Here is a 12956-nt window from a genome sequence, read left to right on the forward strand (position 1 = left end):
CCGGCATAACAGCGGCGGCAGAGGACTAAGTAACTAGTTTGATTTAAAAACAGGAAAGGAAGCAAACTTCGGCAAGCTGAAGTTTTCATACCCTTGCAGCTATTGCAAAAATTAAATATTCTTGAAGACATTAAAATTAATATTTACTTGCGTGTATGTTTTAAAGCATTGAAGCTATGATGATTTACAGCTCAACTATTTAAGTTCCTATATGATATCGTTTTCCTATTTTAATAAAATTAAAAGCGTAATTCTGAATAATTCAAATATTTAAATAATCAAGAAGAATTTCCAAAAAAAATTACAAAATAAAAAAGTTACATTTAAATATATATATTTTTTTTAAATATTTTTTTATTTTTTTTAGCTGTTTTTTTTTTTTATTTTTTTTAGCTATCTGTGCTTTTCTAGACATGAGGGAGCCTTCGACAACACATCACATGATGCGGTCCGAGCTGCCCTGTCCAGAAGGAACATGGATGTTGAAAATTTAATACTGTTTTGTATTAACAACGCGAAAACTTGTGACTGCAGTTGTTCGAGACGATTTTAATTTGCGAAACTTGTGAACAAACTATTTCGAAAGCGACGACGAAAAGGAGTGGCTACGATGACGTTCGATTGATCACTAACTTTAATATTTTAATAAATTCTCTTAGAACTTAACTTATGCTACGGTGGCGAGAGACGGGGCGAATCCGCAAAAGCGAACGGACGAAAGCTTTATTGGCTCCCGCCCTACAACTAGTGATTTAAAATACAAACGCCAAGTGCGCAAACAGAAGTTACTACGAGCAAATGGATTGGCAACCTACTTGAATCCAGGCAAGTAACATGTACACTGGGTTCGGATAGCGTGACAATTGCCCGCAAGGAGGAGTACTCTCCCCTTTGCTATGGAGTCTGCTAATAGATGAGCTTCTCAGAAAACTTGCTGATGTCAGGGATACGCCGATGACATCGTGATAATCGCCAGGGGCAAATTTGAAGCGACACTCTGCGACATCCTTCAACTCGGACTAAAGACAACGCTAGACTGGTGCAGGGAGGTTGGACTCAACTTAAATCCTGCTAAGACAGTCATCGTTCCTTTCACAAGGAAGTACAAACTACAGAGAATGAGACAAATCTCACTGCTAGGAATTCCTATAGAAACTAGCCGAGAGGATAAATATCTAGGAATCACTTTAGATAGTAAACTGACTTTCGCTTCCCATGTCCAAAAGACATTGGAAAAGTGTTACAGAGCACTCTATACCTGTCGGAAAATTGCTGGGAAATCCTGGGGAACCAGGCCTCAGATAATACGATGGCTATACTTAATGATCGTGAGACCAATCCTCACTTACGGAGCACTTGCATGGGGCAAACGAGCTAAGCTCATCAGCATGCAAAACCAGCTAGGAAAACTACAAAGACTTGCCTGCGTATGCATGACAGGGGCAATGAGAACCTGTCCTACAGCTGCCTTAGAAGTTTTGATGGAGCTAACACCACTCCACTATGTGATTGATATTCAACGCAAAGCTACACTCCTGAGAATAAGCACTGAGGGCACAGGTAGTGGTTGCATTCTAAATAACAGGGATGCGACTAATTTGTTAGGTGAGGTGCCCCTAATACTCCACCCTAGGGATGAAATGACAGCCGAACTAATCTTCGAGCAGAACTTCACAGCACACCTAGGCAATAAGAAAGATTGGACCACACTGTCTGAAGTGCATCCGATGGCTAAACACACCATTGCATGGTACACAGATGGATCCCTGACACAGCAAGGCATGGGCCTTGGAGTGGAATTACTAACTTAAAAAATTAAACCAAATTAATGTATTTGCTCTAACACAAATCGCATTTATTTTTGATAACTTACTACCGCGAGGGCTAATTAACCGAGACAGCCCTTCACTAACTAGGATCCATGAACAACGTTATTCTAGAGAACTAACTAACTTACGTATTGAACCTCCCATAGTGATACTTATACACCTAATGCTTACACGCAGAGTGTAGAGGTGACGTTAGCAAGCTGCTACTGCGTTTAAATTATTGAAACAAGTGGTAGACTACGCTGAGGAGTTTTTCTTTTTTAAGAATTTCCACAAAACACTTTTTATCTAACATAACTTCTTTCAGGCACTATTTTGATCAGTTAGAGAGTGTTTTTCAGTTCAGTTCCGCTTCAAATGCACTTATTTAAAATGAGAAGCACAGCTCTCAATAATTGGAAATTGTTAAACTGAATTCTTAATACTAAAAAAATAAAAAAAAGTTGTTATTTAGAGACCGATTTTTTTCTTCTGTTGAGTCCAACACTCAGGGAGATATCGTTTGCGTAACTTCTTTCTTCTTTTTTGTCAATGTGCAGACTGGATTGGCAAAATCGGTTAACGGTTATTTGCGAGCTCTGTTCACAACTGTGGAAAACGTGCTTTGACATACAAGCTACAAGATGAGCGCTTTGAGGTACAGTTATTTTTTCATTTCTCTTAGATTACTTTTTATAATTCCCTCCTTTTGACTGGCTTACGTGTCGCCACGTTAAATATTTTACCGCAAGTCGTCAATCGGGATTTTCTGCGGCCGTTTAAGAAGCTTGATATATTGTTCAACTAGTCTTGACTTGGCAAGCTAAGAACTATGATTTGGATCGTTATCGTGCCGATAAATCCAGGCCAGTCAAATTTTTTTCGATTTAACTGCACAATAAATTAGCGCCCAATTGCCTAGTGGGTTAGAATCAATGTTGGTAACTATAACAAACACAAAGGTAGTAATGCAGCAAACTGCGTAGGAGCTTATGCGTACGGAAAATCTCTTTTGGAGCTCTTAAATAAACAAAAATCAGTTTAGATGGTTTTACTAATGTTATCTTCTTGAATGCAAATGGCATTTTGCAGCACAAAAACGAAATCTTGCAGTTCTTAAGCCAATATGGCATTGTCGTCATGCTTATATCAGAGACTCACTTAACGAACAAAAATTACATTAATCTTAATGGCTTTACTTTTTATGCGACAAATCATCCCGATAGTAAAGGTCATGGAAGTGCTGGCATTCTTATTAAGAATCGCATAGGCATTACCAATTACCGTCATTTGCAACCACTTATATAAGTTAACACCCAAAATAATACAATTTCTCAGACAGAGGAAATGAGTAAGCATTGATTGCACAACAAACAGCAAAGCAATGCCCTCAATAATAGAATTTCCCAAACCGAAGAAGAGAGCATTAATTGCACAACTAACAGCAAAGCAATGCTCTCAATAAAGTTCTAACGAACTTAGCTTGCACTTTTTGGTCAGCGATCGTGGGAATGCAGAATAGCCAATTTCCAAAGTTGATCGAACTCAACTTAGTGCATACAACAAAAACTATAATTAAAATGCACTGGCCAATTACAATTAAGTTTGGCCAACGGCGACGGCTACCAAGAGCAGCAACCAATAATATGAAAGAACGTCAGCAGAAACATCAACAGCGGCAGAGACGGCGGCAGCGATGGAGCGACGCGTAGCTATAAAAACAATTGTTTAATCTAAGTAAGTTAGTTCTTAATCCAACTCAATAAAGGAAAGTTTGATTTTTTTATATAAAAATCATAACCAATCTTTTAACTGGCGCCCGAACAGGGACCTGATTAAAACCGCGAAAGGATAACAAGTTCCGCGTCTCGCGAAGTTCAGAAAGTAAAAAATTCTGACGTTTCGTTTCAAACCTCCGCCTAATCAGTGAGAAGTAAAAAACCAAAAATACCGAGATTCGGAAGTGCAAAAGTGCCGTTTAAAAAACGCCGCAAATTGTCACTCCTGAAAAAAAAACGGGTCTTGTACCCGGTGGAATAATCAGGCCAAATTTTATCGCCGTGATCCCTTTAGTATCCGTTCGAAGGGAACGTGAATTAAGGTACAGAGAAGGCCCCTTAGTAAACTCACACTCAGGAGAGATCGTTGCAGAGTGAGATAAAACGGAATCTGCCGAGCCTGTCATCACGAGAGCACGCCGAGATATGTTACTACTGTAAGAATAGTTTTAAGCAATTTATTAACAAAAACATAAAAAATATTTAATCGAAAAATATTCAAAGAAGAAAAAGTTTTACCCAAATATAAAGTGTAGAAGACATATTTTAGTAAGTTAAAAAGAAAAAATCCAAAATATAGGGAAAATAAAAATTCCCACCCAATAATTACAAAGGTAATAAAAAATCGCACACCCTAATTCTTAGAAGACAACTTCCGAATTCTGAATAACTAAAATTAAAAAATTAAATTAAACTTTTCGCTGCTCATATATCCATACCCAAAATGACCGAACAAGATTTGGCAGACAGACTCGCGAATCTTACCGGACCCTCATCAGCCAGTTCCACACAAATAAACACACGAATCATGACCGAGAGGGACATTGAGGAAAAAATAAAAACAATCTTAGAGACAAATCTCAGTAGCCTAGTAAAGGAAATACTTAATCCAAATAAAGATTTTTCCAAATATACAGACCAAACAATTAAAAGAGAATTAACGCACAATCTTAGTGAGTTAGATAAATTACCAGACATTGTTCGGACACTTAGAGACTTTTCAGGAAACAAAAGTGAATATTCATCATGGAGGAAAAGTGTCGAGAGGGTGTTAAAAATCTATGAAAACAGAATTGGTTCACCAAAATAATATGGAATTCTTTTAGCAATCCGTAACAAAATTACTGGTCAAGCGGACGCAGTATTAGAATCATATAATACCCCCTTAGATTGGACAGCTATTTCAAAATGCCTAACAGCGCATTTCGCCGACAAGCGCGACTTAAAGACCTAAGAATATCAACTATATGCTCTTAACCAAGGTAACAATACTATAGATGAATATTATCAGGCAGTCTATCAACAATTATCACTAATTCTGAACCAAATTGGCAGCTTAGATGCCTCACAAGAAACTATACAATCTCTGACAGCCATGTATAGGGAAAAAGCCTTAGACACTTTTGTCAGAGGACTTAATGGAAACCTGGCACAATTGCTGGCCATTAAAGAACCACATGACTTAGGACACGCTCTACATTTATGCAGTCTGCTAGAGAATCAAAATGCTAGGAATAACCAGACACCAAAAACTCCGTATTTAGGGAGGGCACCCATGCTACCACCTAAACCCCAACAACCATATCGGATGGTAGCCGTCAAACAAAATTTCCATCCGCACCTCTACCATAACCCAAACCAATCCGGAAAACCCCTAATTACTCAAACTAACCAATTCAAATCTTATAGTCAACCTTATACAAACCAATCCGGTGTAGTAGCGACCTATAGCATACCAAAACCTCCGCCACGACCACAACCGAAACCGGTACCTATGGACGTAGATCAGTCAGTTCGATCACGTCATATAAATTATATGAACAAACCAGCAAATAATGATTATGCAGGGAAAAGACCTCTTAGCACCGCTAATGCCCCAAATAATAATAAGATGCCAAGATAGTTCCATATTCAACCAGAGACAGGAAGTAACGCGCAGCAAAATTCAGATGAAGCTTCATCAAGTTCAGAACAAGAGTATTATCAGTTGGCAGAAGAAAATAACGTTAACGAACTTCAGGAGGAATATGTATGGCAAAGCGATAACGAACAACAAGAATACATAGATATGTCAGAACTTTATTTTTTAGAAAAAATCGTTCCTCACTACCTTACTTTAAAGTAACCACGGGGAACGGAAAAATTCTAAAATTCTTAATCGACACGGGCTCTAATCAAAATTATATTCAAAATCAATTAGTACCAAATCCAAAGCCAAATGAAAACACTTTTTCAGTTAGTTCAGTCGGTGGTAACAATAAAATAACACAACACGCAATACTTAAGCTCGCTAATATTTCGGATACACCCATGAAATTCTTTTTACTAGACACCCTGAAAACCTTTCATGGTATCTTGGGCAATGACACAATGAAAAGACTAGGAGCAATAATAGATGTAAAAAATGATATATTAATTCTCGGAAATAAACGCAAAATTAAAATTCATCAACTAGCGACACAAGCAGTAAATACAATTGGACCGCAAGTCAGCCATATGACCGAGTCACAAAAATCAATAATAAAACTCCTCGTAGAAAGCCACAAAATCCTCTTCGCAGATCCCGATTCAAAGTTAGCATACACAACTAAAGTAGTAGGTGAGATCAGAACTTCATCAGATTCTCCAGTTTACGGAAAACATTACCCATACCCAATATCACTCAAACAAGAGGTAGAAAAACAAATAACTGAGATGCTAAGAGATGGTATTATAAGACCTTCAAGATCACCATATAATGCACCAGTCTGGGTAGTTCCGAAAAAGTACGGCCAGTCCGAAGAAAAAAAGTACAGATTAGTAATTGATTATAGGAAACTTAATGAAGTTACTATCTCAGATCGGTATCCCATACCCGAAATTGGAGAAATTATTGCGCAGCTCGGGGACAACAAATATTTTTCGGTATTGGATCTTAAGAGCGGTTTTCATCAAATACCACTGAAAGATACAGACATAGAAAAAACAGCATTCGCGGTAAATGGCGGAAAATATGAATTTACGAGACTCCCATTCGGTTTGAAAAATTCCCCTTCCATTTTTCAAAGAGCGTTAGACGACATATTGAGAGAATACATAGGGAAAATTTGCTATGTATACGTTGATGATATTATAGTCTTTAGCAAAAACGAAGTGGAGCACGGCAAAAACTTGGAAAGAGTATTTTCAACGCTACAAAACGCAAATATGAGGGTTCAAATAGAGAAATGCCATTTTTTTAAAAACGAAGTAGACTTCTTGGGGTACACAATATCAGAAAATGGAGTAAAAACCAACATAGATAAAATAAAAGCGATTACAAAATTTCCAGTCCCAAAAACATTAAAAGATCTCCGTTCCTTTTTGGCATGACAGGTTATTATAGGCGGTTCATAAAAGATTACGCCAAAATAGCAAAACCCCTAACCATTCTTCTAAGAGGCGAAGAAGGCCGGATATCTAAGACCAAGTCAAGCAGAACTGCTATTAACTTGAGCAAAGATGCGATTACAGCATTCGAGAAACTTAAAAATACTCTCGTCTCCAGGGAGGTTACCCTTGCCTATCCAGATTTCGGAAAAGAATTTCAATTGACTACTGACGCTTCAAGTTACGCAATAGGCGCAGTATTGGAACAAAATCATAGGCCAATAACGTTCATTTCACGCACCCTGTCAAAGACTGAAGAGAACTACGCAACTAACGAAAGAGAGATGCTCGCGATCGTTTGGGCGCTCCAAAGTTTAAGACATTATCTTTACGGGTATTCAAAAGTGGTAATATACACGGATCACCAACCCTTGAGTTTTTCGAATAGCGTAAATAACCATAACGCTAAGCTTAAACGCTGGAGAGACCTCATTGGCGAGTATGACCACGAGATCAGGTACAAGCCCGGAGTAGCTAATGTGGTAGCGGACGCGTTGTCCCGGGCCCCCGCAGAAATTAATTCAATCAGCTCCTCAGCATCAGCCAATAGCGACGAAAGCTCGTCACACAACCTCATATTTTCAGTAGAAGCTCCAATTAACGTATTTAAAAACCAATTATTATTACTGACTGCTGATACAGATTCCTATAGCTTCGAAATGCCATTCCCAACATACCACAGACACATAATTAAACAAAAATCTTACACGGAAGAAAAACTTATTGCAATTTTAACTAGTAAACTTGATCCTAAGCTTATAAACGGAATCATTACATCCGAAGAGGTAATGGGAAAAATTCAAAACATTTACCCTACCTATTTTAAATCATACAAGGTAAGGTTTACTCAAAACGAAATAGACGACGTAACTTCGGAGTCCCAACAAAACGAAATAATTACCCTCGAACATAAACGAGCCCATAGAAATGCAAAAGAGAACAAATTACAAATTTTGAAGAATTATTTCTTTCCACAACTTACCAAGAAAATCCAAGCAATAGTTCAAGCCTGTCAAACTTGTAAAGAATCAAAATACGATAGACACCCCCCAAAAGGAGAAATCCAACCGACCCCTATTCCTAATTACCCAGGAGAAATAGTTCACATAGATATTTATATTACCGAAAAACATAGAGTCTTAACAGGAATTGACAAGTTTTCAAAATATGTTCAAGTAAAAATTTTAGAGTCAAGAGCATCTGAAGATATTAAAAATCCGTTGAGGGAAATGTTAATTGCTTTCGGTATGCCGAAATGGATAATAATGGACAACGAACGATCATTTGGCTCAGCAGCAATAAAGTTTATGTTAGAAGATGAACTCAAAATATCATTACACACCACCGCACCGTACGCATCGACAAGTAACGGACAAATAGAAAGGTTTCATTCAACCCTATCTGAAATCATGCGGTGTCTCAAAAAAGACAACGGGAGCATATCATTTGAAGATTTAATCTTTAAAGCAGTTCAAAAATATAATAAATCGATACATTCTGTAACAAAAGAAAGACCCATAGACATATTTTTCAGAAGCACAATCTCTAGTTCAACAGAAGACATAGAAAAGAAACGAGAAGAAATAAAAAAGAAAATTAAAAATAAACAAACAGCCGACCTCGAATACCATAATCAAGGAAAAATATTACCAAAACTTTTTAAGCCAGGCGAAACTGTACATGTAAAAATAGATAAAAGATTAGGAACTAAACTTACACCTAGATACAAAACCGAGAAAGTAGCGGAAAATAGAACGACCACCATTAAAACACAAACCGGAAAAATCATACATAAAAATAATATAAGAACATAATTTTTCAGATTATTTTTACCAACATGCTTGGGAATAACTACAGTCCTCGACTATTCCAATTCACAGAACAATTCACGACTATCAGATCTTAGAAGACATGATAAATGAGCAGCTAGAAAACAACAATAGACAAGTAGTAATTAACAGATTAATTAATCAAAAAATAAACCAACTTACTAACGCTACTAATGCAATGTTGAAAATTACCCAGAGCTCGGAAGAAATCATAAATCAGAAAGCAAATATTTTAAAGTATAAAATTCAATTAATAAAAGAAGAAATAATTAACATAATATACGCAATTACATGGGCCAAATCTAATACAATAAATTCATTTGTACTTAAAAACACAGAAACCAAAATAGTGGAAGAAATTTTTAAAAAAGAAAATAACTTATTTTTTAACATAGAAGAATTATTGGAATTTGCTCGAATCAAGTTAGCCACAAATGGCAACGACCTTATTTACATTATTAGCTTACCAACCATTGAATCAGATAATTGTAGAACTTTAAAAATTAAAGCAATAAAAAAAGCCCAAATAATCAATGATATAAAATATGAAAATTTTTTAGAATGTAAAAACAATTATTGGCAATAATTAAACCTTGTGAATCCTATAATGATAAGACAATTTGTAATTCAGAAAATTTGTTAGATTTAAGCAATGATACTTGCGTAAACGCTCTATTAAACCTTCGAGAACCAGAATGTAAGATGATCAACAATCAAGATATACCGGATTTCGAAGAAATACTACCAGGCACCATCCTGCTAAACAACTTCAATGGACCAGTCTCACTAGATGAAAAACTTCTACAACTGCAAGGCTCTTTCATAATACAATATCGTAATTCGACGGTAACAATTGGTGAAACCATCTTCAAGTCAAAGGAAATCAACGTAGTCGAACCAGAACCTCCGTTATTCCAACTATTGGGCGAAAAGACTAAGTTAGAGGAAGTTCTCTCACTACAAATGGTCAAGGAACTCAACATTAACAACACAAAAGCGCTGGAAAAATTAAAAAGCAAGGCAACCATATAATCTTCCGTTAACTACGGATCCGCCATCATCCTACTACTACTTATAATAGGATCAATCACGGAACTCCTACGAAGACGTAGGTCAACGGAAAGGACACCAGTTTCCGTGCCAGAAACACAAGAAAAGCCCACGCACTCCGGACCTGTACTCTACTACGTTGCGACCGAGGACAGTCGCGTTTAAGGAGGGAAGAGTTAACACCCAAAATAATACAATTTCTCAGACAGAGGAAATGAGTAAGCATTGATTGCACAACAAACAGCAAAGCAATGCCCTCAATAATAGAATTTCCCAAACCGAAGAAGAGAGCATTAATTGCACAACTAACAGCAAAGCAATGCTCTCAATTAAGTTCTAACGAACTTAGCTTGCACCTTTTGGTCAGCGATCGTGGGAATGCAGAATAGCCAATTTCCAAAGTTGATCGAACTCAACTTAGTGCATACAACAAAAACTATAATTAAAATGCACTGGCCAATTACAATTAAGTTTGGCCAACGGCGACGGCTACCAAGAGCAGCAACCAATAATATGAAAGAACGTCAGCAGAAACATCAACAGCGGCAGAGACGGCGGCAGCGATGGAGCGACGCGTAGCTATAAAAACAATTGTTTAATCTAAGTAAGTTAGTTCTTAATCCAACTCAATAAAGGAAAGTTTGATTTTTTTATATAAAAATCATAACCAATCTTTTAACTTATACAAGCAACATTAATACACATAGACAATCAAAGGGGATACATAAATATAGTTGCCGTATACTGTCCACCACGCTTTTCCATTTCCGAAGAAGTATTTGTAAAATTTAGTCGACTAGATGACCGCTTTATAGCTGCTGGCGACTTTAACGCAAAACACAGCCGCTGGGGATCACGACTCACCAGCTTCAAGGGAAGACAATTGTTCAATTGTTCCCTTTGGTCAAGCCTAAATACTGGCCAACAGATCCAAAAAAGAAACCTGACTTGATTGATTTTGCTGTTGCCGGAATAGTGCATCAGTCTTATACGCGCGTAGAGCACTTATCAGATCTATCATCGGATCACTCTCCAATCTAACTTCACCTCTCTGACCATCCAAAGCCCACAATTTCAAACTTCTAGTAAATGAGTTTGGCTGAAATACAGAAAGTACATAACTACCCACATTGGTGAATGTTTAATCATTTCTGGTGAAGAAAGCATCAACAGCTCAGTGGAAGCATTAGTGTATGTTATGTCATTGGCAGCACAACACTCCTCGCCAATAATAACAGCCAATAAACCATTCAACCTTTATTAAAGATCTGATTCGCAATAAGAGAGTGGAAAACTCATAAATCACCTGCTTCGAAGGAGCGGTTAAAACTAGACAAGAACATACTATGTAAAGCTTTAGAAGATAAGAAAAAACGAGCTAAAGTATCCTTTATGGAACGACTCTCTCCAAAAAGGAAACGATATCCACTGTGAAAAGCTAAATCAGGCATATGCCCACCAATCGAGCGTGAATCACGTTTTCAAACACAAACAGGAGATTGGGCTCGCAGCAACGAAGAGAGGGCAAATATATTTGCCGTTTACCTAGAAAACGTCCTTAAACCACTTGTATATAGGTGGTTGCAAATGACGGTAATTGGTAGTGCCTAATGCGATTCTTAATAAGAATGCCAGCACTTCCATGACCTTTACTATCGGGATGATTTGTCGCATAAAAAGTAAAGCCATTAAGATGAATGTAATTTTTGTTCGTTAAGTGAGTCTCTGATATAAGCAACAAAAAGCTTTGTGTTCCTAATAATCGACAATCATAAAGCGATCCCGCCTATCATATTCCAATCAGAAGAAGATACAGTCATAATATGTCAAGATTGAAAAAGCGTCGGCCCACGATTTAATCTCCCCTAACCCTAAAATGATCTTTGAATTGCAGAGCTGTGCACTATATTTTCTCACCGTAACATTTTACAGCACATTATCCTCAGCAATGGAAGAAGTCTGTCATCACAATGATCCACAAATCCGGAAAGGACAAGATCCAGCCACCATCATATAGGTCAATCTGCCTTCTGCCGTGTATATCAATGATATTTGAATAGCTGCTTCTGCGCCGTAATGGCCCATAATGTCATCCTAATGCACCAATTTGGCTTCCGCAAAACCATTGAACCAGTAAACTGGATAACATCTGAGATAAGAATTGCATTTCAAGGGCGAGAGTGTTGCTCAGCTGTTTGTCTTTAAAAGACGAAATCGAGAAGGTTAAAGCCAAGTACACGGTCAAGCTTCTGACCCGTCCTAATAGACTTGCGCGGTCTTTAATCTGGAAGTTTGGCCATACACGACTCCTCCGAAGAAACTTCCCCACCCACCAATAATAGTAAGCCGCTTTTAAAATAAAATTAATTGTAATTATTTAAATAATGTTGAATATCCCATATTCAAAAATAACATTTAGTAAGTTTTAGATCTGGTATCCCTAAACGGTATTTTTGACTTTGTAATAGTCTGGTCTCATTTTCAATATCCGCTCTCTCTTTTTCTGCGGTGTTGCTCGGAAGTGGTTGTGTTTGAAAAGAATAAAATAATAAATCAAAATATATCCTATCAATTCTTTGCCTTTTGTTAGTTTTTATTCAAGTTTTCAATAGGTTATGGGCCCAGGCTACGCCTATTATAATTAGATCCGTGAAATTTTTATTTGCTTTGTGAAATTACTTTGGTTTGCCCCACGTTGTGAAATTCTTGTGAAATTGTAGAATTCTGTGTTACACACATACATATATACATATAGCTGTATTTGCGTTTGCGAAAAGTAGCGTGGAAAAAGCAAAACGCAACCATAAGCCTTTTGACGGCGAAAAGTACTCGGTGTGGAAATTCAGAATAAGAGCCCTTTTCGCAGAATTAAGTAATTGATGAGAATTGATAGAATATCTTAGTGACTCCTTTCTCAACTTTGCGACGAGCGACAGTACGGCGCGACAAATTCTTAGGAATTTGGACGCGATCTATGAGCGCAGGAGCCTCGCGTTGCAGTTAGCGATTAGAAAGAGATTGATGTCGCTTAAGTTGCAGAGTGAGACAACACTATTATGTCTTTCCAGTTTTTACGATGAACT

General features: G+C 37.3%; 1 protein-coding gene across 3 annotated transcripts in view; it reads right to left on the bottom strand.

Annotated features, from left to right (window-relative positions):
- Positions 1-12956, bottom strand: part of LOC108145645 (double-strand-break repair protein rad21-like protein 1) — a 185593-nt gene that overhangs the window by 117009 nt on the left and 55628 nt on the right. The window lies entirely within an intron of this gene.

Source organism: Drosophila elegans, unplaced genomic scaffold (genome assembly GCF_018152505.1).
Source record: "Drosophila elegans isolate 14027-0461.03 unplaced genomic scaffold, ASM1815250v1 contig_767, whole genome shotgun sequence".
NCBI classification, from domain to species: Eukaryota; Metazoa; Arthropoda; class Insecta; order Diptera; family Drosophilidae; genus Drosophila; species Drosophila elegans.